Raw genomic sequence first — 27539 nt, 5'->3', positions numbered from 1 at the left:
TATCTACCTTGTCTGGGTGCCCGGACATTCCGGTATTACTGGAAATGAATGGGATGACGAATTGGCCAGGGCAGGTTCAGCGATTGACTTCGTTGGTCCTGAGGCCGCCCTGCCAATTTCGACAAGTTGGATAAGAGGAAAAATACGGTCATGGGTTTCGTCCGAGCACCGCAATTATTGAAGAAATCTACAAGCGTGTCGCCAAACAAAAGCGTTTCTAAAACAACCTTGCCCAGTGATTTCGAAAAATCTCCTACATTTTTCGAAGCTCCACTGTGGCATGCTGACCGGGGCTTTAACCGGCCACTGCAAACTTAATTATCACATGGCAACTATTCAGCGCGTTGAGTCTTTTTCATGTGATCTTTGTGAATCCGAGGTACATTTATTTGACCTATCACCACACAGGTAACTCTTTTTATGCCTAGCCATACCAGGAGATGCAAATGGTCTTTCGTCCTGGCTTTGGCATGTGCATTCTTCTATCTAGAATTTTTGATCAATTGATATTTTAATGATATATCATTGATCCTTGCTATATTATAGCCTAAAGAAATCGACGTGTAGCAATACAACAGAGGTAGTTCTACGTCAAAAAGAAAAAAAGTAAGACCTTATTAAATATTAGTCTAGATTGGTTTTGGAAAGACAAAATATGCTATGCTGCTTAATTACAGAGTGTCTCACAATAAGGGTCACCATTTTTTATATTCAATCGTTTCAGAAAGGTAGGTTTCACGGGAAAAAAAAAACAATTTTTAAGTGTGTCTTTTTCAAAATTGATCATTAAAATAATTAGCCATTGCATTTGTATTTACCAGTAGTCATTGACAACATACGGAAATGCATTTCAAAATTGCATTTGCGAAAGGTGATATCTTGTCAGAATTGTAAACGAATTCGAATGCTAGGGATGAGTTAGCGCATTGTCTACAGACTCGGAAACGGTTCTAAGATACTGCAAGAGTTTAAATTTTAGCACCATAGGTGCTAAACGGACAGTAAAGATAAAGATAGTGGTTAAAAGAGCGCTGCAGAAAATCGAAGGTTTTAAAAATCGATATTCTAAAAACAATGCAAATGGCTCGAACTAAATTATAATGATTTGATTTTTATTTTTCGAATGGCAAATTAATGGTTGAATACGGTTCCGGTTTTAAAGTACCCAACAACTGCGACCAGTGTTTTAATCTATTGTGGCAATTTCGGTTGTTTGGTTTTGCTACTATTCGTTTTTTGTTTTAGTCACATCTATTCTGAGACATCCTGTAGACAAACTTTTTACAACCACAAAATGGTACAGTAATCGTTGGGAATAAACTTTATGAGTCAAAAGCCCAAATAAAGACTGTCATTTATTTATATTGTCACGCGTTCTTAAGCCTAAAAATAAAAGGCAAATTAAATAAATTGAGATGATTCATATGTTTGAAATTTACAAACAGCGTTGGAAAGTTAAAAAACCAAATACTGGAGTCGATTCTTCAAAAAAAATTATTCTTATGTTGCTGTAATGTAAATCTGAGCATTTTCATGGACTGATTACATTCACATGTTCAATTATATAGCTTAAAATGTACAGGCTGTTGCCACTTCTGATGAGACCTTCACCCGGAGATTTTTAATAATTTTTAGTAAGGTTTTAAAAATATATACGCAGGAACTAAACAGAAATTTGAATCAAATTGCTTTTAGAACACTTTAAACGGTTTTTTTACCCACTGAGTTGAAGAAAGTACCGGAAAATTCGCGTGAAATGAATTCAGTACCATAGAAATTGTAATTATCTGTCGTCTTACCAGACCCGAAGAAGTTGAAGTTAAACCTGGATGCCTTGAGACCGCTTCCGAAAACCGGAATCTTCGGGTCAAACCCGGAGGAGTGGCAACACTAGGCAACACTGTTTGACGACTGGTTGACTAATTGTGACACGCACCAAAGATTCAGTGAACAAAATGGTTGATAACGGTTGCCAAATCAGTCATTTTTGTAATATCATCATTATTGACGTTTAAAATTGCAAACTGGTTTAGTGAAATTTTATTTAAAATTTTTATCGGTTATAAACTTTTCTTGAAAAATATGGCGTAGTCACGAAGTGACACCAATTTACCTCTATCAGTGCACAATGGGACCATTCATAAATTACGTAACGTTCCCAGAGCTCAAGTTTGAAGTTAATTCCAACTACATATTTAAGAAAAAGGCTGAGTGCGGCATATCAAAAGTAATATTTCTTATTTATAAAAACCCGAGAAATTTATTATAGATAGTTGAAATGACTGTACGAAACGCTTGAACCCGTTTTACCCCACTTCTTCTCGTATCTCGTGTCTTCAGTGAAACCTGACTACATTTTGGAAACAGGCTAAGCGCGATTTTTTATATATAAGAATTACTACTTTTCATCAACTGCATTCAGCCTTTTCCCGAGAAGCATAGCCAGGTTTATCTTCCTACTTGAGTTATGGTAAGAATTGGGTACACATGTTTCGTGCGGATATTCTTTGTAGTAAGTTTTATTGAACATTTGTATATAAGAAATATAGGGTTTAGATAGTCTCGCTGCAAAAGTGTTTGCTGACTATGCTGTACCATAGCAATGACAGCTACGCGGCGGTGCGTTTTTTTGTGGTTGTTTCGGTCGAGTGAAGAGGAGGCGGCCATAGATTAGAAAGTGACGAACCACGGCGTATTACAGACGTCCGTAAACAGTGCTGTTTCTTCGGGACAATTTTTACGCCACTATGGTCGGTGAATTGAAGTGCGCGTGTGACGGCCAGTTCAATCCGTCGAAGAGTGCCGGAACCTAGTTCGGGCACACATAAAAGTGGTGTTGGTTCGCCGAAGTGGGACAACTAACCGTAAAGGAGCATTCTCGCGTCCCCGGCTAAAAACCAAGGACCCAAACACCGACCTTTCTCGCTATAGAGGATAAGTCGAACGAGCCTAGCTCTCCTCTATAGCTAATAGCTAAGGAGAACGAAGCAGGGTGGACAAAGGTTCCCCCTGGGAAGTGCACTGCGGTGACTTCCGGGATCGCTTGCGGTGAGCAAGTCGATCCGGCGATAGTTCGCCATCGTCGCTAGGGAGGTTCCAACAAAGGAGCCAAGCTCGCCTCCCTAGCTAAACGCAAAGGACCGCTGCCGGAGCAGCCAACAACATTCCAGGAGAACGCGGTCGGTGTTGTCCCAGCCGGTCGGAAGAAACCGCCCGCCTTTCTGTCCGTAGCAGTAACTCACCAGCAGTAGCAGCAGTTTACAGTATAGAGGAGGAGAATAAAAGTCGGTAAATTTATTATAAATTAATTGTTTTGTTTATCTTTTTTTGTTTATATACGAAAATCCGAAATTTTGTAGAGGCACCTAGGCCGCCCTAATAAGATAAGGCCCGCCGAGCAATCAGAATCCGAGTAGTGGGCAACCGCTACTTACAATTGAATTGGGATAAAACGGATACAAACGTTTCGTGTGGTCATTTTTACTATCTTTTATCGATTACTCAGAAGTACAACCAGGTTTAACTTCATAGTTATGGGAGGGATTTGGGATAAAACTGGTACACATGTTTTGTCCGGTCTAACTACCTTCAATCGATTCCTTAGACTATTAACATAAAAAATAGTAGTGATGAACCGTATTCAGCCTCTTTCTGAAATGTTTGGTAAATATATATCCATACTTGTATTATGTAAAGAATTGGAGTAAAATGGATACAAACGTTTCATGTGGTCAACCTAACTATCTTGAAACGATTCACCATATTTTTTGCATAAGAAATACTACTTTTGATCAGCCGCATTCAGTTTCTTTCTGAAATGTAGAGCCAGGTTTAACTTTGTACTAGAGTTATGGGAGGGATTGGGGTAAAACGGCTACACACGTTTCGGGTAATCAGTCTAACTATATTCAAACGATAACCTGGACTTTTATGCATAAGAATTAGCATCAGCCACATATAGCCTTTTACCGAAATATAAAACAAGTATTAACCTCAAATTTTAATTTTGCGAAGAATTGGGGTAAAATAGGTTTCCCTTTCCCAAACCTGATAGTGTTAGCCAATTTTTTATGTTAATGTTAATACTTTACCTATGTAAGATAGAGTGTAAGAAGTGTTTATTTTAAGCAGTGTTTAGTGTTAGTCATTATATCATTTGGTTTGTTTGTTAACTGTTGATACCTAAAAGATAGAGGTTTTGTGCCTATGGGAGAAGGAGTTTTTGAAAATCCACTCCCGCGGGTTTTCCCTCTCAATAATAAACAATAAACAATAAAGATGTGAGATTATTCTTATTATCTTCAGCTGATTCTCTGAACTTTTTTACATAAGAAATACTAATTTAGGCCAGCCGATTTCAACTTTCTTCCGAGTTATATGTTGAGTCTGGAACATAAACATGAATTGTTCGTTAGGCAGCACTTCTTGACAGTTCGATTGGCGACATAGAACAATTTTTCACATATCTGTGAGTAAAGTGTCTGTAGTCAAGTTAAACTGCCGGACAATCTTGTTTGAAACCTGCAGAGATCACTTCTATAGATCGCCGTGCCTCGTGTCTACTCTGGCAACGGCTAGCTGAGCAACGAGGGATGTATTGAATACGCATTTAAGACGTGCGCAACGTAAGATTATGATTATTATAAGCGCAACAATATGGGATTTTTCCACAATATACAGGTCTGCTCAACTAAAATCCGACACTATACATAGGTACATAGTTCAGATATTGGATTCCGTTTGAATACGAGTTACTCCAGCGAAATGGGCGGGGCTAGCACAAAACCATGTCAAATAATAACATTTTAATCTTAATTACATGTTAACATTATTCGGTACTTCCCACACCAATAGAAACAATAAACTTTCCACTCCCTGTAAAATCGATCATGATCAACAACAATATGCATTAATGAAATAGAATTAATTTTAAACTATCACAACACGTACTTCTTTGATATGAAATCCACTTTCGTGGCGGTCAAATCTGGATCAGTCTTGAAAGGACCTGTTCGATGCTGTAGGATAAAATTGCGCCAAGCCCCTGTCCGTCGGTACCACAAACCGCTAGGGTAGATGCACCTGCGATCGGATTGTTTCTGCGTATAAGCATATACTACTATTCTGTGTCCAAAATCGTCTGAGATAAACATAGGGCCAATTATCAAAACCAGCAACTGTCATAAAAAATTTAAACCACAAAAGCTCAACAGCATACATATATGTATGTACACTCCAGCCTAATTTTGTTTGCATAAATATAGCAGAGCATGAGACAGCCAAATAAAATCATCTCCGCAGCATACACAAGTTCAACGTGTGGCTAAAGTATAAATGGGACTAATCCAAATACTTGCATTACTGCCGAACAAAAGATTGGGGGTGGCATTGTGCGAATAGATGCGAAGCAAGTCGTAGTGACGCAAACGTGTACATATCATATCAAGTAATGATTTAGTGTTAGCAATTATCAACAGCGCCAGTAATTTGAATACATACAACACGGTTCAGAATAGATTAAAAATTATAATCACTGATAGGAATGTTGCTGGGCTACTCTGCTGTAGGGTAATTTTGAAAGCTTACTGAGTACACCATAAGTTATAAAGTAATCTATGGAAATTTGTTAGGTGTTGTTTACACCAATTATAAGCAATCGAATAATTGATATGAATTCTGGTTTTTTTCTACCCAGTTCGATGAATATATTAAACGTTGTTTATTAAGGATGATTTGACCCTAAGGGTGAATCTCTTCCACAGCGATAAATAATGAGCATTCAATAGCAAAACTTATTTTAATAGTTAATAAAATTTATGATGATATAGGAATCAACCATCAGGGCTTGAAATACTTTGGTGGCTGCAGATGCTTTTAATGATAAAGATAAAATTAATCAACCGGCGTTCGCTATATCGCTGTATGAAAGGCCAAAATGGATCGGACCCATAAACAGAGCCGTTTATGTGCAATCCTAAGGAACAGAGAATCTTCTTCCAACGATGATATCCAGCCGGTTACATGACACACTTTCTAGAAGCTGGTGACCCACGACATCTAGTCCAAGCTGCAACTCGTACGATACCCTGATGCCCCTCCCAACCCAGTAGCGTTTAATTTTTATATAAAGAAATTCTGCATATTATTGTAATGGATATAAACCATATAATGAATATGCTATTGATACAGATAGTAAATTTAAAAATGTTAATTTAATGCAACACAATGAATACAATAAAAATAGAAAAACTGTAATTAATGCAACGCATATAGTGTAATTCCGCTATCAGACAGTAATTAATGAATATAATTTACCATTCCAACCACTCCTGTACCATATTACAGATTATTTGCAGCATATTTTCGATTAATCTTTTATAAGGTTTGAACTGCTTCAAGCCCCATCCGTTCAAAATACATATCACCAGTTGTTTCAGGCAGACCTAATCATTTAATCTTTATGATAAAAGTTGATTACGTTTTTGTGTGTTTCGCAAGTACAATGACTACTCCAAATGGATCAAGCTGCCATTCCACTTCGCATATATACTCCCTTATACATATATGCATACAAGTACATACACACTCGTACATACATACACACTTACATTACTGAAAACTGACATCCAAGTTTTCAATTTGTGTACGAAATAAAAAAATGCCATTAACAAGTAGCAACTTGCCACAAACCGACGTTACGATCGGCCAGCAATCGCTATGCGAGCCTTGCATACAAACTTGGATACAATAGAAAATCACACGTGCAAACCTGTGTACTATGATGATTTTTGTACTTTCAATTAAATAGATACTTACGCAGGTTTTTCGGAAACGTTTCTCCCCGCCTATATGTCTGTTCTCTGTGCTCATACAGTAATGCAATGACTAGATAACGCCCACAGATCCACGAATCTATGGACGTACATACAAAAATATGTACATAGGGCAATCCGGGGCAGTCGGAACTCGGTAACTTCTACGAAAATAAATATTTTCGGTTAGTTTCTATGAAAAAAGATAGCTTATTTGATTCCCTTCACCATTGGATGTTTAAACATGCTCAAAGAAGTTTCCCACTTACTCCTATAATATAATAAGATATGATAATATGATTTGATTATACAGCGCAGATTTATTAGTTGGATGGGCAGGCCAAAAAGGGGTACCACTAGTGTACAATACTATGACTTTTCAGTTTTGTGCCTCAATTCACGATTACGTCCCCATTAACGAGCTCATCTCGAATCTACACTGTATTGATGAATGTAGTAAAAGCAAAATCCCAGTGTGCATCATGTGGCAAAGATTTGCTCCACGTGCAAAGATGTGTTCCTGAGCATCAGACGCTAGCTTAATCCTTTCACTAAGTTAGTGTCGAATTCTGATGAGACGAAGTCGAAACTCAAATTCCATAACTGATTTAGTTTTGTGTTTTGTGGTCTTCGCGCGCAAAGATGGTTTTTAACAATATTCTTCTTTTTAGTTTTTATCTAAATTGTTCTCCGCTAAAGAGAAATATAGTATAGTACATATGTAAACATTATTTCATTCAATCAATAAACCGTAATATGCGTTTTGCACATCTCGGTTTTTATCTTAATAATTTTCATATCCTCCTCTATAGATCTATGGGCAATACTTATTTAAATAATGTATTACCAAACCTTCATATTCTTTAGATAGAGAGTAAACAAAATCTTCTATGCTCGATACTACGCGTCCATCAGTCTGAAGGCTCAATATACATAACATTACCTTCCAATCTTGTGCTGAATTTCGATGAATCACAAACTACCATCGAAGTTTACAAAAGAGTATATGTACAAACAGTTGAAAATAACCATGACCGACGGCAACAGGTCGACCTTCGAAGGTGCTAACACTTGTCGAGTATAGCTTTACCGCAAATAACAGAGCTTTCACGTAAAAAATTCTCACCTTTTTATGAAAGCCGACAGATCGGATTTATTTATTTATTACTTCCTTTTTTGATTTGACCAAAAATACGCCTGCATGAATCATAATATAATTTTAATTTGTTACTCGTTACTTTTCTTTTTGCTATGTCATGAGCATTCTTACAGAACGATTTTTGGAAAATTTCGCTGGCTAAAATGTCTACTCTCACTTGAATAATCTTAATGAATTGGATTTATTCTAGGCAACTGACATACCTATCCCTACATACAGAGTTAAACAATAGGCATCCTCGTTTTCACACCCAATCGAATGGGGTAGTTTTAACAGTTTGGCATTGTCAAAATAACTAACGACGCTGAATCCCTCTGGATAGAGGCTTGCCATCTCTACCGTTTGTTTGCCATTTATCTGTCAGTGTCATTACGATACCTTATTGAAAAGACAATTCAAGCATTTGAAGTAGGGAAATGGAACAGAGAACAGACATGTTAGCTAGAACGAAATTTTTTGAAAAACCTGTGTAAACATTTGAATGAAAATACGTTGAAAATCACCATTGCATACAGGTTCGCATGCGTGAACCACCATTGTATCCAAGTTTGCACGCAAGGTCCGTATATCGTTAAAGTTACATGATGAGTTCATGACATGATGACACATCATCAATACTATCACGCAGACATTCTTGCTTACTTCAAAGCGATATATTTATCTTATAAAAAAGATAATAAATTTTCCGAATTATGTGTACATGACAAAACATGGTTTTGTTGGGTACATTTGTACCCAAGACTTTAAGCGATGACTGTTGAGTTGGTCATGTGAAACAAATAGGCTACACATTAGAGTGACAAGAAAAAAATGACCCCTATCGACCTACCTCTGAGTGGACTCCTATACCCACCAGGAATACTTGCTCCAAACTTGAAGCAAATCGGACAAATCTAGCTACCGGACCAACGAGCCTAAAGTTTATATGGAATTTTTCAGCAATTTACATGGATAACACCCACTTGCTCACATTTTCACCGCTAAGTGGCACTGTATGCATCGTATTATCACTGTAAGTGAAAATAAGAAAGATAATTTAATTGTCTACAACTTTGTCGAAGACAGCTAGTCAATCCGGTTTTGTTAAAAGAAGATATTAAACTTTTAACGAAGTGATGTCTGAGTCAGTTTTGCAAGGGGCCTAGCAGAGCATGATTGTGTATCAGTACTAGATTCCAACAAACTAAACATTTTTGTGAAATAATTGGCGCCCTCTATGTAATCACAGTGGGAACTAAAATTTTCTAATCAAACCATAACTCATATTATTTACTACAATTATTTTTAACATACTATTCAGCTAAATGTAACCATTTATTCACAAAATCGTATAGTTCGTGAGCATCGAGTACTGAAACATAACCATTAGACCGGCAAAAATTTTGACTTTTTTTCGGAACACCATTAAATCCAACGGTAATTGGCTTCACATACCATTTATTAAATATGAGCTTTTTCCGAAAACACTACTTCACTCACAAGAGTTTTCAAGTTTATATGTAAAAATATATGAAAAATAGACATGTAGAAACTATAAATTCAGTAAAAAAAAAGCTAGTATCATCCTGTACATCCCAAAATCTGCAGATATATTGCTTAAGGTACAAGGATCAACATTGCCAAAGTCTGCAAATTGATCCGATTTTGCAGTTAGAAGTTATTCTCATATAATGTTATATGTTGCCTCTGTTTCTCGCACAGGCTTAGAATAGGAAATTTAAAAAAAAATCGGTTAGTCTTCAAAGTTAAATAACTTTGTCGGGGAATCTCCAATCAATATGCAACCTTCAACAAAGCTGTTCGTTATAAAATGAGCTGTGCGATTATAAGTTTTGAGATATATAGAATTAATGTTGAATTTTTTATTGGATTTTAAGTTTTTATTTTCTAGTTTCCATATATATTCCTATAGAAACTTGAAACCTCTTGTGAGTGAACTAAAGCTATCGGAAAAAGCTCATATTTTGCATATGATTTGTGCATTCAATTACCATTTGAATTGTCAGTGTTCCAAAAATAAGTTAAAATTGTTACCCGTCTAATAACCATACACTGCTAGGTCCCATGCAAATCTGACTCAGACATCACTTCGCTAAAAGTTTAATAACTTCTTTTAACAAAGTCGGATTGACCAGCAGTTTTCGGCAAAGTTGTAGACAATTAAATTATCTTTCACCTAGCGGTGAAAATGCGATTAAGTGGGTTTTCTCCATGTAAATTGTCGAAAAATTCAATATAAACTTCAGATTCGTTGGTCCGATAGCTAGACTTGTCCGATTTGCTTCAAATTTAGTGCAAGCACTTCTGGTCGGACTAGGAATCGACTCAGGGGTGGTTCGATTGTGTTTTCAAAAATTCATCATTTTTCTGGGCAGTCTACTAACTACTAGTCTACTAGTCTATGGGAATTTATTAGAAGAATGTTAAGTGCGCAGTGCGGCTGGAAACCATTTTTTATTGCCACTAGCAATATTACGTACATTCAGGTACGAAGAGACATGTTACTTTTGCTGTCAGTGGGCTATTTGACAGCTTTGTATGTTCCTCAGACCCGATTCAGTTGGCTCAATCAATCAAAAAATTATCACATTGCATGAAATTCACAAATTAATACAAGCTGCATTCTGCAGCAGTGGTATACAATTGATCACTGCGGCAATAAACAATGCAAGGACTGGATACTGGATGTTTCTGTTAAACCCGCCATGCGTTAATAGCCATCGAGTTCTGTAGTTTTTAATGTTTAATGTTTATGCTGCAATGCTACATGTAGGACTATTCCGTATGGCAAACTATCGATTAACACTCCCACCACCATGCCTCAAAAAAAGTCGGTACGGTATTTTCAAATCGCTATATCTCAGCAGTCGCTTGACCAATTTGGACAATTTTGGTATCAATGGATTTTTTGGACTACTTTGAATTAGTTTAAATTTAGGTTTGACCACAATTGTTCTTTTTGCAACAAAAAAAGTCGGAGCAAGTACTACAAAAAATTGGAAATTTTCAATATTTGTGAAGAACATAAAATCTAGCGCGATGACCTACGCATATTATTATGTTAAATTCTTTGGATTGATGTAGGCAACCAATTTCTAGCAGATTGTTCATAATTTCTAATGAAAGGAACTACAATATCTTCACAAAATTGCACACAATACAGAAAATGACAATTTTCGGAAATAATTCAAATTCCATAGCGATGACATGCATATATTATATTGTCAAAATGTTCGTATATATGCGAGTCACAATTTTCAAGAGCATTGTTCATAGTTTTTAATTCAATGAACTACAAAATCTTCACAAAATCACGTATTTTACAGAACATTTCTTTATTTTCCATTGTAACTTGAAATTTTGACAATAAATATCGCATTTTATAATGCTAAAATATTCTCATGTATTCAGTAGACAAGTTTCGAGAACATTGTTTATAGTTTTTAATTCAATGAACTACAATTTCTTCACAAAATCACGTATTCCATAGAACATTTCTTTATTTTCCATTGTAACTTGAAATTTTCACAATGAATATCGCATTTCATTATATCAAAATGTTCGCATTTATGTGTTAGACGTGTTTTCAGAACACTATTCATTGTTTGAAAATCACTGAACTACAATAGCTTCACAAAATCACGTATTCCATAGAACATTTCTTTATTTTCCATTGTAGCTTGAAATTTTCACAATGAATATCGCATTTTATGATGCTAAAATATTTGCATTTACGAAATAGACAAGTTTCGAGAAGATTGTTCATACGTTTTAATTCAATGAACTACAATATCTTCACAAAATCACGTATTTTACGGAACATTTCTATATTTTCTATTGTAACTTGCAATTTTCACAATAAATATCGCATTTTATTATGCCAAAATATTTGCATTTACGAAATAGACAAGTTTTTGGAACATTGTTTATAGTTTTAAATTCAATGAACAACAATATCTTCACAAAATCACGTATTTTACAGAACATTTCTGTATTTTCCATTGTAACTTGAAATTTTTACAATAATTATCTCATTTTATGATGCTTAAATATTCGCGTTTATGAAATAGACAAGTTTCTAGAACATTGTTTATAGTTTTTAATTCAATGAACTACAAAATCTTCAGAAAATCACGTATTTAAAGGGACCTTTTATATTTTCCTTTGTAACTTGAAATTTTCACAATGAATATCGTATATTATAACGCTTAAATATTCCCATTTACGAAATAGACAAATTTTAAGAGTATTGTTTATAGTTTTTAATTCAATGAACTACAATATCTTCACAAAATCACATATTTTACGGAACATTTCTTTATTTTTCATTGTAACTTGAAATTTTCACAATGAATATCGCATTTTATGATGCTAAAATATTTTCATTTACGAAATAGACAAATTTTTGAAACATTGTTTATAGTTTTAAATTCAATGAACAACAACATCTTCACAAAATCACGTATTTTACAGAACATTTCTTTATTTTTCATTGTAACTTGAAATTTTTACGATGAATATCGCATTTTATTATGCTAAAATATTTGCATTTACGAAATAGACTAGTTTTAAGAAGATTTTTCATAGTTTTTAATTCAATGAACTACAAAATCTTCACAAAATCACATATTTTACAGAACATTTCTTTATTTTTCATTGTAACTTGAAATTTTCACAATGAATATCGCATTTTATGATGCTAAAATAATCTCCTTTACGAAATAGACAAGTTTCCATAACATTGTTTTTAGTTTTAAATTCAATGAACTACAATATCTTCACAAAATCACGTATTTTACGGAACAATTCTTTATTTTCCATTGGAGCTTGAAATTTTCACAATAATTATCTCATTTTATGATGCTAAAATAATCTTATTTACGAAACAGATAAGTTTCCAAAACATTGTTCTTAGTTTTAAAATCAATGAACTACAATATCTTCACAAAATCACGTATTTTGCGGACCATTTCTTTATTTTCCATTGCAACTTGTTATTTTCATAATAATTATCTCATTTTATGATGCTAAAATATTCGCATTTACGAAATAGACAAGTTACGAGAAGATTGTTCATAGGTTTTAATTCAATGAACTACAATATCTTCACAAAATCAGGTATTTTACAGAACATTTCATTATTTTCCTTTGTAACTTGAAACTTTCACAATGAATATCGCATTGTATAATGCTAAAATATTCTCATGTATTAAGTAGACAAGTTTCGAGAACATTATTCATAGTTTTTAATTCAATAAACCACACAATCTTCACAAAATCACGTATTTTACAGAACATTTCCTTATTTTCCATTGTAACATGAAATTTTTACAATTTTATGATGCTAAAATATTCGCATTTTATTTATGAAGTAGACAAGTTTCTAGAACATTGATATTAGTTTTTATTTCAATGAACTACATTATCTTCAGAAAATCGTGTATTTCACAGAACATTTCTTTATTTTTCATTGCAACTTGAAATTTACGCCATGTATATGTTATCAAAATGTTCGAATTTATGTGATGGACAAGTTCCTAGAATATTATTCAGTTCTTTATTCAATTAACTACAATATCTTCACAAATTTGCGTATTATACAGAATTTTCCTTTATTTTTCAGTGTAACTTTTAATTTTCACAGGGAATATTGCAAACTCTAATACAAAACGTTCACATTTATCTAATAGATTAATTCGTGGAACATTTTTCCTAGGGTTTGATTCAATGAACTTAAATATCTTTACAAAATCACGTGTCCTAGAGAACATTTCTTTATTTTCTATTGCAACTTAAAATTTTCACAATGAATATCGCATTTTTTATGCTAAAATTTTCTTATTTACGAAACAGACAAGTTTCCAAAACATTGTTTTTAGTTTTAAATTCAATGAACTACAAAATCTTCACAAAATCACGTATTTTACAGAACATATCTTTATTTTCCATTGTAACTTGAAACTTTCACAATGAATATCGCATTTTATAATGCTAAAATATTCTCATGTATTCAGCAGACAAGTTTCGAGAACATTGTTTATAGTTTTTAATTCAATGAACCACACAATCTTCACAAAATCACGTATTTTACAGAACATTTCCTTATTTTCCATTGTAACTTGAAATTTTTACAATTTTATGATGCTTAAATATTCGCATTTATGAAGTAGAAAAGTTCAATGAACTACATTATCTTCAAAAAATCGAGTATTTCACAGAACATTTCTTTATTTTTCATTGCAGCTTGAAATTTACGCCATGTATATGATATCAAAATGTTCGAATTTATGTGATGGACAAGTTCCCGGAATATTATTCAGTTCTTTATTCAATTAACTACAATATCTTCACAAATTTGCGTATTATACAGAATTTTCCTTTATTTTTCATTGTAACTTTAAATTTTCACAGGGAATATTGCAAACTCTAATACAAAATGTTCACATTCACGTGTCCTAGAGAACATTTCTTTATTTTCTATTGTAACTTAAAATTTTCACAATGAATATTGCATTTTTTGTGCTAAAATTTTCTTATTTACGAAACAGGCAAGTTTCCAAAACATTGTTTTTAGTTTTAAATTCAATGAACCACACAATCTTCACAAAATCACGTATTTTACAGAATTTTTTTTTCTCCATTGTAACTTGAAATTTATTTAATGAATATCGCAGCATTTTTATATCTAAATGTTCGAATTTATGTGATACTCAAGCTTGTGGAACATTGTCCGTATATTTGAATTCAATGAAAAACACAATCTGCACAACATCACGTATTTTACAGAACATTTTTTTCATGGGTAGCTTGAAATTTTCACAATGAATGCTACGACACCAAAATGTTTGTATATATATGGTAGCCAAGTTTGTAGAACATTGTTGATTGAATTTCATTTAATTTGAACTACAATGTTTTCAAAATAATGAAATGTTCTGTAAAATACGTGATTTTGTGAAGATATTGTAGTTCATTGAATTAAAACCTATGAACAATCTTCTCGTAACTTGTCTATTTCCTAAATGCGAATATTTTAGCATCATAAAAAGAGATAATTATTGTGAAAATTTAAAGTTACAATGGAAAATAAAGAAATGTTCCGTAAAATACGTGATTTTGTGAAGATATTGTAGTTCATTGAATTAAAACTATAAACAGTGTTATGGAAACTTGTCTATTTCGTAAAGGAGATTATTTTAGTATCATAAAATGCGATATTCATTGTGAAAATTTCAAGCTACAATGGAAAATAAAGAAATGTTCTATGGAATACGTGATTTTGTCAAGATATTGTAGTTCAGTGATTTTAAAACTATGATTAATGTTCTTAAAACACGTCTAACACATAAAGGCGAACATTTTGATATAATCAAATGCGATATTCATTGTGAAAATTTCAAGTTACAATGAAAAATAAAGAAATTCTCCGTAAAATACGTGATTTTGTGAAGATATTGTAGTTCATTGAATTAAAAACTATAAACAATGTTCTCGAAACATATCTACTGAATACATGAGAATATTTTAGCATTATAAAATGCGATATTCATTGTCAAAATTTCAAGTTACAATGGGAAATAAAGAAATGTTCTGTAAAATATGTGATTTTGTGAAGATATTGTAGTTCATTGAATTAAAACCTATGAACAATGTTCTCGAAACTTGTCTATTTCGTAAATGCGAATATTTAAGCGTTATAATATGCGATATTCATTGTGAAAATTTCAAGTTACAAAGGAAAATATAAAAGGTCCCTTTAAATACGTGATTTTCTGAAGATTTTGTAGTTCATTGAATTAAAAACTATAAACAATGTTCTAGAAACTTGTCTATTTCGTAAACGCAAATATTTAAGCATCATAAAATGAGATAATTATTGTGAAAATTTCAAGTTACAATGGAAAATAAAGAAATGTTCTGTAAAATACGTGATTTTGTGAAGATATTGTTGTTCATTGAATTTAAAACTATAAACAATGTTCCAAAAACCTGTCTATTTCGTAATTGCAAATATTTTAGCATAAAAAAATGCGATATTCATTGTGAAAATTTCAAATTACAATGGAAAATAAAGAAATGTTCTATGGAATACGTGATTTTGTGAAGATATTGTAGTTCAGTGATTTTCAAACTATGAATAATGTTCTGAAAACACGTCTAACATATAAATGCGAACATTTTGATATAATGAAATGCGATATTCATTGTGAAAATTTAAAGTTACAATGGAAAATAAAGAAATGTTCTGTAAAATACGTGATTTTGTGAAGATTTTGTAGTTCATTGAATTAAAATCTATGAACAATGCTCATGAAAATTGTCACTCGCATATATACGAACATTTTGACAATATAATATATGCGTGTCATCGCTATGAAATTTGAATTATTTCCAAAAATTGTCATTTTCTGTATTGTATGCAATTTTGTGAAGTAAGTGTAGTTCCTTTCATAAGAAATTATGAACAATCTGCTAGAAATTGGTTGCCTACATCAATCCAAAGAATTTAACATAATAATATGCGTAGGTCATCGCGCTAGATTTTAAGTTCTTCACAAATATTGGAAATTTTGTAGTACTTGCTCCGACTTTTTTTGTCGTAAAAAGATCAATAGTAGTCAAATTTAAATTTAAACCAATTCAAAGTAATCTAAAGAGTCCAAAAAATCCATTGAAGCCAAAATTGTCCAAATTGGTCAAGCGACTGCTGAGATACAGTGATTTGAAAATACCGTACCGACTTTTTTTGAGGCATGGTTGTTCGTGTAAATAAAACTGGCACGGTTGGAGGAGTGTTAACATGCCAAAAATGTTCTAGAATCTTTTCGAATTTATTTCCCATATTTTCTCTCCTGGACAACTGTGCGCTGCAAAATTCCTTGGAAATCATCACCTGCGTGAATCCAACAGAGTGACTAAGCGATCGCGTTGTTGATACCGCATATTAGTTGTAATTTACCCAATTTACACAATTCAATCGCTCAAATTAAATTGACAAACAGTGCCATTTTCAAAGATGATAAATACGAACTGTAGTAGCACATCAGGGTAAAACCAAACTTGTATCGAGAGTCAAACAGATATATAGGGTGAATGTGCCCATTTTAATTCGAGTTGTCATGATACTACACCATTGTATTAATTATGTAGAAGCACTATAACAATGAATTGTGCCTCAATCGACATCAATATCTTGGCTTTGTTGTTAAAAAGTAGTTAAACAAATTAAAAAGAAAACTTTTCGATAATAGAAGTTTGATCATAAGTTTCATTATAGCTAATTTGTTCAACAGAAATATCCGTGATACAGAGATCCTACTTAAATAATTATTTTCAAATGGACGAGGTGAATAGAGAAGCTTGGATGAATTAGAGAGCAGATACCCATATATGCAAAAATTGTTTACGTTATATCAAGGTTTCAGGGAGGGGAAGTACACAAACTCAGGTTTTGCGCAAGCTTATCGTCAATATTCAATCACTATCAAACGACTCATCTTCGGCGATAGGAAAGAAGCGAACCTGTCAAGCTACAGATGCAATTTAAATGACGACAAATAAAACAAAATGTCAAATGAAACTAGTTAAAAAAATTATGCTACGTTCATGCAATGCACAGTGGGGCAGTTTTATTCGAGATTTTGTTTAAATATCTGATCTTATTTTCAAAATAGTTGCTGACCGTTGCACTTTTAATGCTACAAATAGTAGTAATATTCTCAATATTCAAACTAAAATAAAATGAGTTAAACAAAAATGACCTCTGAGATTTTTTCATAAAACATACTATCAATTGTGATCTTTCGAATGCAAAAAGAATAAATCAATTTCACTTGCTCCATTTTAAGATATCAACATTTGAAAAAGTTGTGTTTTTTTGCTAAAAATGCTCATAACTTTTGAACTAAATGAGCTATCTTAAGTATGTCTATATAAATAATATTCGTCTTAATATGCTCTAAAAGTTTTGTGAAGACGCTATTGACGGAAAAAAAATATTTAAAAAGTTATAACGAAAAAACTGATTTTGTTAGGGATACCCTATCACACAACATTTTAATAGCTGTAAAATTAAAACCATTAAAGTTACAAATATGACGTCCTCAGCAAAGTTACTTGAAAAAGGTTGTACTACAATTTTGCGGAACACTTCATTGTTCTATCTCTTCTTATTTCGAAAATAATTTTCAGATCGTACAAACAATAAGGACCACCATAATGTCACCCACCTCAAAAGATGCCTCAATTGACATAGATTATTTGTTTTGAAGACATGAAATCTCTAGAGCCGGTAGTTTAGTCACAAATGTTTTTGTCATCCTAAATTCTGGATTCGGACCACTGTGCAATGGTTGATTTCAATGTCAATCCAGGAAGCGATATAAGAAAAAGAAAATGTTTGTCTTTAAACCGTACAACTAGGCGACTTAGTTTCTCCTGACAAATAATGATTTATTTAAGTTTTTATGATGCTAAAATATTTGCATTTACGAAATAGACAAGTTTCGAGAAGATTGTTCATACGTTTTAATTCAATGAACTACAATATCTTCACAAAATCACGTATTTTACGGAACATTTCTATATTTTCTATTGTAACTTGCAATTTTCACAATAAATATCGCATTTTATTATGCCAAAATATTTGCATTTACGAAATAGACAAGTTTTTGGAACATTGTTTATAGTTTTAAATTCAATGAACAACAATATCTTCACAAAATCACGTATTTTACAGAACATTTCTGTATTTTCCATTGTAACTTGAAATTTTTACAATAATTATCTCATTTTATGATGCTTAAATATTCGCGTTTATGAAATAGACAAGTTTCTAGAACATTGTTTATAGTTTTTAATTCAATGAACTACAAAATCTTCAGAAAATCACGTATTTAAAGGGACCTTTTATATTTTCCTTTGTAACTTGAAATTTTCACAATGAATATCGTATATTATAACGCTTAAATATTCCCATTTACGAAATAGACAAATTTTAAGAGTATTGTTTATAGTTTTTAATTCAATGAACTACAATATCTTCACAAAATCACATATTTTACGGAACATTTCTTTATTTTTCATTGTAACTTGAAATTTTCACAATGAATATCGCATTTTATGATGCTAAAATATTTTCATTTACGAAATAGACAAATTTTTGAAACATTGTTTATAGTTTTAAATTCAATGAACAACAACATCTTCACAAAATCACGTATTTTACAGAACATTTCTTTATTTTTCATTGTAACTTGAAATTTTTACGATGAATATCGCATTTTATTATGCTAAAATATTTGCATTTACGAAATAGACTAGTTTTAAGAAGATTTTTCATAGTTTTTAATTCAATGAACTACAAAATCTTCACAAAATCACATATTTTACAGAACATTTCTTTATTTTTCATTGTAACTTGAAATTTTCACAATGAATATCGCATTTTATGATGCTAAAATAATCTCCTTTACGAAATAGACAAGTTTCCATAACATTGTTTTTAGTTTTAAATTCAATGAACTACAATATCTTCACAAAATCACGTATTTTACGGAACAATTCTTTATTTTCCATTGGAGCTTGAAATTTTCACAATAATTATCTCATTTTATGATGCTAAAATAATCTTATTTACGAAACAGATAAGTTTCCAAAACATTGTTCTTAGTTTTAAAATCAATGAACTACAATATCTTCACAAAATCACGTATTTTGCGGACCATTTCTTTATTTTCCATTGCAACTTGTTATTTTCATAATAATTATCTCATTTTATGATGCTAAAATATTCGCATTTACGAAATAGACAAGTTACGAGAAGATTGTTCATAGGTTTTAATTCAATGAACTACAATATCTTCACAAAATCAGGTATTTTACAGAACATTTCATTATTTTCCTTTGTAACTTGAAACTTTCACAATGAATATCGCATTGTATAATGCTAAAATATTCTCATGTATTAAGTAGACAAGTTTCGAGAACATTATTCATAGTTTTTAATTCAATAAACCACACAATCTTCACAAAATCACGTATTTTACAGAACATTTCCTTATTTTCCATTGTAACATGAAATTTTTACAATTTTATGATGCTAAAATATTCGCATTTTATTTATGAAGTAGACAAGTTTCTAGAACATTGATATTAGTTTTTATTTCAATGAACTACATTATCTTCAGAAAATCGTGTATTTCACAGAACATTTCTTTATTTTTCATTGCAACTTGAAATTTACGCCATGTATATGTTATCAAAATGTTCGAATTTATGTGATGGACAAGTTCCTAGAATATTATTCAGTTCTTTATTCAATTAACTACAATATCTTCACAAATTTGCGTATTATACAGAATTTTCCTTTATTTTTCAGTGTAACTTTTAATTTTCACAGGGAATATTGCAAACTCTAATACAAAACGTTCACATTTATCTAATAGATTAATTCGTGGAACATTTTTCCTAGGGTTTGATTCAATGAACTTAAATATCTTTACAAAATCACGTGTCCTAGAGAACATTTCTTTATTTTCTATTGCAACTTAAAATTTTCACAATGAATATCGCATTTTTTATGCTAAAATTTTCTTATTTACGAAACAGACAAGTTTCCAAAACATTGTTTTTAGTTTTAAATTCAATGAACTACAAAATCTTCACAAAATCACGTATTTTACAGAACATATCTTTATTTTCCATTGTAACTTGAAACTTTCACAATGAATATCGCATTTTATAATGCTAAAATATTCTCATGTATTCAGCAGACAAGTTTCGAGAACATTGTTTATAGTTTTTAATTCAATGAACCACACAATCTTCACAAAATCACGTATTTTACAGAACATTTCCTTATTTTCCATTGTAACTTGAAATTTTTACAATTTTATGATGCTTAAATATTCGCATTTATGAAGTAGAAAAGTTCAATGAACTACATTATCTTCAAAAAATCGAGTATTTCACAGAACATTTCTTTATTTTTCATTGCAGCTTGAAATTTACGCCATGTATATGATATCAAAATGTTCGAATTTATGTGATGGACAAGTTCCCGGAATATTATTCAGTTCTTTATTCAATTAACTACAATATCTTCACAAATTTGCGTATTATACAGAATTTTCCTTTATTTTTCATTGTAACTTTAAATTTTCACAGGGAATATTGCAAACTCTAATACAAAATGTTCACATTCACGTGTCCTAGAGAACATTTCTTTATTTTCTATTGTAACTTAAAATTTTCACAATGAATATTGCATTTTTTGTGCTAAAATTTTCTTATTTACGAAACAGGCAAGTTTCCAAAACATTGTTTTTAGTTTTAAATTCAATGAACCACACAATCTTCACAAAATCACGTATTTTACAGAATTTTTTTTTCTCCATTGTAACTTGAAATTTATTTAATGAATATCGCAGCATTTTTATATCTAAATGTTCGAATTTATGTGATACTCAAGCTTGTGGAACATTGTCCGTATATTTGAATTCAATGAAAAACACAATCTGCACAACATCACGTATTTTACAGAACATTTTTTTCATGGGTAGCTTGAAATTTTCACAATGAATGCTACGACACCAAAATGTTTGTATATATATGGTAGCCAAGTTTGTAGAACATTGTTGATTGAATTTCATTTAATTTGAACTACAATGTTTTCAAAATAATGAAATGTTCTGTAAAATACGTGATTTTGTGAAGATATTGTAGTTCATTGAATTAAAACCTATGAACAATCTTCTCGTAACTTGTCTATTTCCTAAATGCGAATATTTTAGCATCATAAAAAGAGATAATTATTGTGAAAATTTAAAGTTACAATGGAAAATAAAGAAATGTTCCGTAAAATACGTGATTTTGTGAAGATATTGTAGTTCATTGAATTAAAACTATAAACAGTGTTATGGAAACTTGTCTATTTCGTAAAGGAGATTATTTTAGTATCATAAAATGCGATATTCATTGTGAAAATTTCAAGCTACAATGGAAAATAAAGAAATGTTCTATGGAATACGTGATTTTGTCAAGATATTGTAGTTCAGTGATTTTAAAACTATGATTAATGTTCTTAAAACACGTCTAACACATAAAGGCGAACATTTTGATATAATCAAATGCGATATTCATTGTGAAAATTTCAAGTTACAATGAAAAATAAAGAAATTCTCCGTAAAATACGTGATTTTGTGAAGATATTGTAGTTCATTGAATTAAAAACTATAAACAATGTTCTCGAAACATATCTACTGAATACATGAGAATATTTTAGCATTATAAAATGCGATATTCATTGTCAAAATTTCAAGTTACAATGGGAAATAAAGAAATGTTCTGTAAAATATGTGATTTTGTGAAGATATTGTAGTTCATTGAATTAAAACCTATGAACAATGTTCTCGAAACTTGTCTATTTCGTAAATGCGAATATTTAAGCGTTATAATATGCGATATTCATTGTGAAAATTTCAAGTTACAAAGGAAAATATAAAAGGTCCCTTTAAATACGTGATTTTCTGAAGATTTTGTAGTTCATTGAATTAAAAACTATAAACAATGTTCTAGAAACTTGTCTATTTCGTAAACGCAAATATTTAAGCATCATAAAATGAGATAATTATTGTGAAAATTTCAAGTTACAATGGAAAATAAAGAAATGTTCTGTAAAATACGTGATTTTGTGAAGATATTGTTGTTCATTGAATTTAAAACTATAAACAATGTTCCAAAAACCTGTCTATTTCGTAATTGCAAATATTTTAGCATAAAAAAATGCGATATTCATTGTGAAAATTTCAAATTACAATGGAAAATAAAGAAATGTTCTATGGAATACGTGATTTTGTGAAGATATTGTAGTACAGTGATTTTCAAACTATGAATAATGTTCTGAAAACACGTCTAACATATAAATGCGAACATTTTGATATAATGAAATGCGATATTCATTGTGAAAATTTAAAGTTACAATGGAAAATAAAGAAATGTTCTGTAAAATACGTGATTTTGTGAAGATTTTGTAGTTCATTGAATTAAAATCTATGAACAATGCTCATGAAAATTGTCACTCGCATATATACGAACATTTTGACAATATAATATATGCGTGTCATCGCTATGAAATTTGAATTATTTCCAAAAATTGTCATTTTCTGTATTGTATGCAATTTTGTGAAGTAAGTGTAGTTCCTTTCATAAGAAATTATGAACAATCTGCTAGAAATTGGTTGCCTACATCAATCCAAAGAATTTAACATAATAATATGCGTAGGTCATCGCGCTAGATTTTAAGTTCTTCACAAATATTGGAAATTTTGTAGTACTTGCTCCGACTTTTTTTGTCGTAAAAAGATCAATAGTAGTCAAATTTAAATTTAAACCAATTCAAAGTAATCTAAAGAGTCCAAAAAATCCATTGAAGCCAAAATTGTCCAAATTGGTCAAGCGACTGCTGAGATACAGTGATTTGAAAATACCGTACCGACTTTTTTTGAGGCATGGTTGTTCGTGTAAATAAAACTGGCACGGTTGGAGGAGTGTTAACATGCCAAAAATGTTCTAGAATCTTTTCGAATTTATTTCCCATATTTTCTCTCCTGGACAACTGTGCGCTGCAAAATTCCTTGGAAATCATCACCTGCGTGAATCCAACAGAGTGACTAAGCGATCGCGTTGTTGATACCGCATATTAGTTGTAATTTACCCAATTTACACAATTCAATCGCTCAAATTAAATTGACAAACAGTGCCATTTTCAAAGATGATAAATACGAACTGTAGTAGCACATCAGGGTAAAACCAAACTTGTATCGAGAGTCAAACAGATATATAGGGTGAATGTGCCCATTTTAATTCGAGTTGTCATGATACTACACCATTGTATTAATTATGTAGAAGCACTATAACAATGAATTGTGCCTCAATCGACATCAATATCTTGGCTTTGTTGTTAAAAAGTAGTTAAACAAATTAAAAAGAAAACTTTTCGATAATAGAAGTTTGATCATAAGTTTCATTATAGCTAATTTGTTCAACAGAAATATCCGTGATACAGAGATCCTACTTAAATAATTATTTTCAAATGGACGAGGTGAATAGAGAAGCTTGGATGAATTAGAGAGCAGATACCCATATATGCAAAAATTGTTTACGTTATATCAAGGTTTCAGGGAGGGGAAGTACACAAACTCAGGTTTTGCGCAAGCTTATCGTCAATATTCAATCACTATCAAACGACTCATCTTCGGCGATAGGAAAGAAGCGAACCTGTCAAGCTACAGATGCAATTTAAATGACGACAAATAAAACAAAATGTCAAATGAAACTAGTTAAAAAAATTATGCTACGTTCATGCAATGCACAGTGGGGCAGTTTTATTCGAGATTTTGTTTAAATATCTGATCTTATTTTCAAAATAGTTGCTGACCGTTGCACTTTTAATGCTACAAATAGTAGTAATATTCTCAATATTCAAACTAAAATAAAATGAGTTAAACAAAAATGACCTCTGAGATTTTTTCATAAAACATACTATCAATTGTGATCTTTCGAATGCAAAAAGAATAAATCAATTTCACTTGCTCCATTTTAAGATATCAACATTTGAAAAAGTTGTGTTTTTTTGCTAAAAATGCTCATAACTTTTGAACTAAATGAGCTATCTTAAGTATGTCTATATAAATAATATTCGTCTTAATATGCTCTAAAAGTTTTGTGAAGACGCTATTGACGGAAAAAAAATATTTAAAAAGTTATAACGAAAAAACTGATTTTGTTAGGGATACCCTATCACACAACATTTTAATAGCTGTAAAATTAAAACCATTAAAGTTACAAATATGACGTCCTCAGCAAAGTTACTTGAAAAAGGTTGTACTACAATTTTGCGGAACACTTCATTGTTCTATCTCTTCTTATTTCGAAAATAATTTTCAGATCGTACAAACAATAAGGACCACCATAATGTCACCCACCTCAAAAGATGCCTCAATTGACATAGATTATTTGTTTTGAAGACATGAAATCTCTAGAGCCGGTAGTTTAGTCACAAATGTTTTTGTCATCCTAAATTCTGGATTCGGACCACTGTGCAATGGTTGATTTCAATGTCAATCCAGGAAGCGATATAAGAAAAAGAAAATGTTTGTCTTTAAACCGTACAACTAGGCGACTTAGTTTCTCCTGACAAATAATGATTTATTTAAGTTTTTATCATTTTCGTAGTTATATAATTTCGAAGCAGCAGGAGCGAGGAGTCAAAGTAACTAGTATACCTTCATCTCGAATCAAGTAGATATTTATTACTTTCAGTTTTAATAGGGTTCTTTTTTTCAACTCTACTCAATGATGGGTTGAAACAAGTACCAAAGTGAGTTGTAACGATTAATAGTTTAAATTATTTATTATTGTTGTTTCCATACACCAAATCTCATAACATTGTAGTAGTGGTTACACTAAAATGTTGCCCACTCAAACAATTGTGTCATATATTTCTTTTTCTGAGAGACATTCTCTCATTGTACTTGTTTATTGTTCAATGCCCTTCATTCAGTGTAAGACACTTGTTTAGATTAGGATAAAGTACTGCAGAACTCGTGTTTTCTATAAATAAAATTCTTTAAGCACTATTTGTTTGGGAACTTACCTCATCTACATTTGATATATGCGCTGCCTATATACGATTAGTCATTGTCAAAATTCATAATCGATACAAATTGTTGAACCAAATTGTACCAAATTGTTGAACCAAAGCAAAACCTCAAATATTGATATTAATACTATCTGTTTATCGTCTACTGCTCGGGTCACGAGCTGTGAAAAACCAGCCCCTAAACGTAGTATCGCGTGTTGCTTCCAACACCTTCCGTACAAGAGGGAAAACATTTCATCTGCAGCATCTCTTGCTAAACTGTTTACGCATCTCTCACCCATCATCATCTGGAACATCATCTCTCACTCAGCGCAATCATCATCTCTCACCCAGCGCAATCGGTACCTAATATTTTCGCTCACAACTTACTGTTCACTTTGCTGGGTAGTGGCTATTCGTAGGTATTGGAATTGCTGGCTATCGAGTCTGGACAGACCAGGGTACATGCTTTCGGCGCTAACGTTTATGATAATGTGATAATAAATAGCTAAGAAAATAAGCGGTCAGCAGAGAATGCCGATTCATATGTTTGTTGTTATTATTGATTCAGTTCAGTTCAGTATATTCATTCATCGAGCCAACATCTCTCTCCCTGACCAACTGAGCAGCTGTGGTTGTCTGTGATCTTGAGGATTAGAATTGGCAGGCAAGAGGAATACACAGTGATTATTTGATCTTATCAATCACTAGGTAGATCATTTTTGGTTTTAAGCTTTTGACTTTAAGAAAATTCGTCAGATGCAGCCGCGGCGGGGTAGTGACCAAGAGTATTGATTAATCGTGTGAAAATGCATTTTTAAGTACTAGTACAAACACATTGTACTCGAACCTTCACCCTGAAGTACAACACGTTTAAAGCGATAGCTGTGAACAGATCAGATTTACGGTGAAGAACTAGCAATATTGTATCATCAAGATCGTCAAACGATTAGAAAAGCAGATCGGTGGCATGTTTAGTATACTGTCGGAAAATATTTATCGACGATCCAATAACTGAGCGGTCACTCAAATTGATCACCAAACCAATTGATCAGTGTTAATGTTATCGTCTACACCTAATCTCGAAAGATTAGTTAAATCTAGTACAACACGGACTTCGGACAGACATTTTATCGTAGTTTTCACATTAGAAAGGACAGAAGGTCGTAGCGAACGCTAAATAGTGAAAGTTGTGTGCAAACGAAATATGCACAACGAATAAAACACGAGAAAAAAAACAGCTCAATTAAAAGTGTTAAAATCTACTGATCGTGTGACAACGGGCCATTCAGCAGCCGCTTCTACCTGAAAACCTCTTTCGCGCAATTCGCAACACCACGCCACAGTAAGTGATAAATATTTGTGCAAGTTTATTTTGTATTTCTACACAAAGGGCGCAGAAGAAGAAACACAGGCACATTTCTAATTGATTTGAAGCCATCGTTAGCTAACTTTTACAATAAAAATATGAATAAGGCTGTCTTCGGCTATTATTGTCTATCTCGAGATAATCTAACATTTCGTCGAGTTCTTGTTATATGGGATACACACGAGTGCGAACGAAACAAAAACAAACCTCAAAACGTTTTCTCACTCGCACTGATGCAAACTAGATGGGCGCGTAACTCAACGCACGGCCCGGTGGCGCATGGCTGAAAAGTCGCAATGTGGATTTAAGAAAAGATTCGCAATATATAAAATTTATTTCTGCCAAAATATTTAGGAATGGCATTTTTTGTAAATTCGGCGTACCCCGCAACCCAGGTAATCACGAAAAGCTACATGCACTTGGCAAAATCAATAATGAAGCCCTATATACTCAGTCGTGATTTAATCAAATCAATTAACATCTAGATTGTATCTTTTTGGAAAACTTGCAGTACCTCGAAATTCTGGCCGAGAAATATAGATCACCACTAACCAACGT

The 27539-nt window shown here is 32.1% G+C and overlaps 1 protein-coding gene across 3 annotated transcripts in view; it reads left to right on the top strand.

The window, feature by feature from the left end:
• Window positions 1-27539, top strand: part of LOC131689056 (synaptic vesicle glycoprotein 2C-like) — a 99628-nt gene that overhangs the window by 32626 nt on the left and 39463 nt on the right. Inside the window, exon 1 of one of the 3 annotated variants that reach the window (XM_058973820.1) lies at window positions 26204-26957. The exons of the other annotated variants lie outside the window; for them this stretch is intronic. The gene's annotated coding sequence lies outside the window, so the exon portion shown is untranslated. Of the gene's footprint in view, window positions 1-26203; window positions 26958-27539 lie in introns of those variants that run through there. 3 annotated transcript variants of the gene reach the window in all.

The sequence above is a fragment of the Topomyia yanbarensis genome, chromosome 3 (assembly GCF_030247195.1).
Source record: "Topomyia yanbarensis strain Yona2022 chromosome 3, ASM3024719v1, whole genome shotgun sequence".
NCBI lineage: Eukaryota > Metazoa > Arthropoda > Insecta > Diptera > Culicidae > Topomyia > Topomyia yanbarensis.
This window is presented reverse-complemented; position numbering and strand designations above follow the sequence as displayed.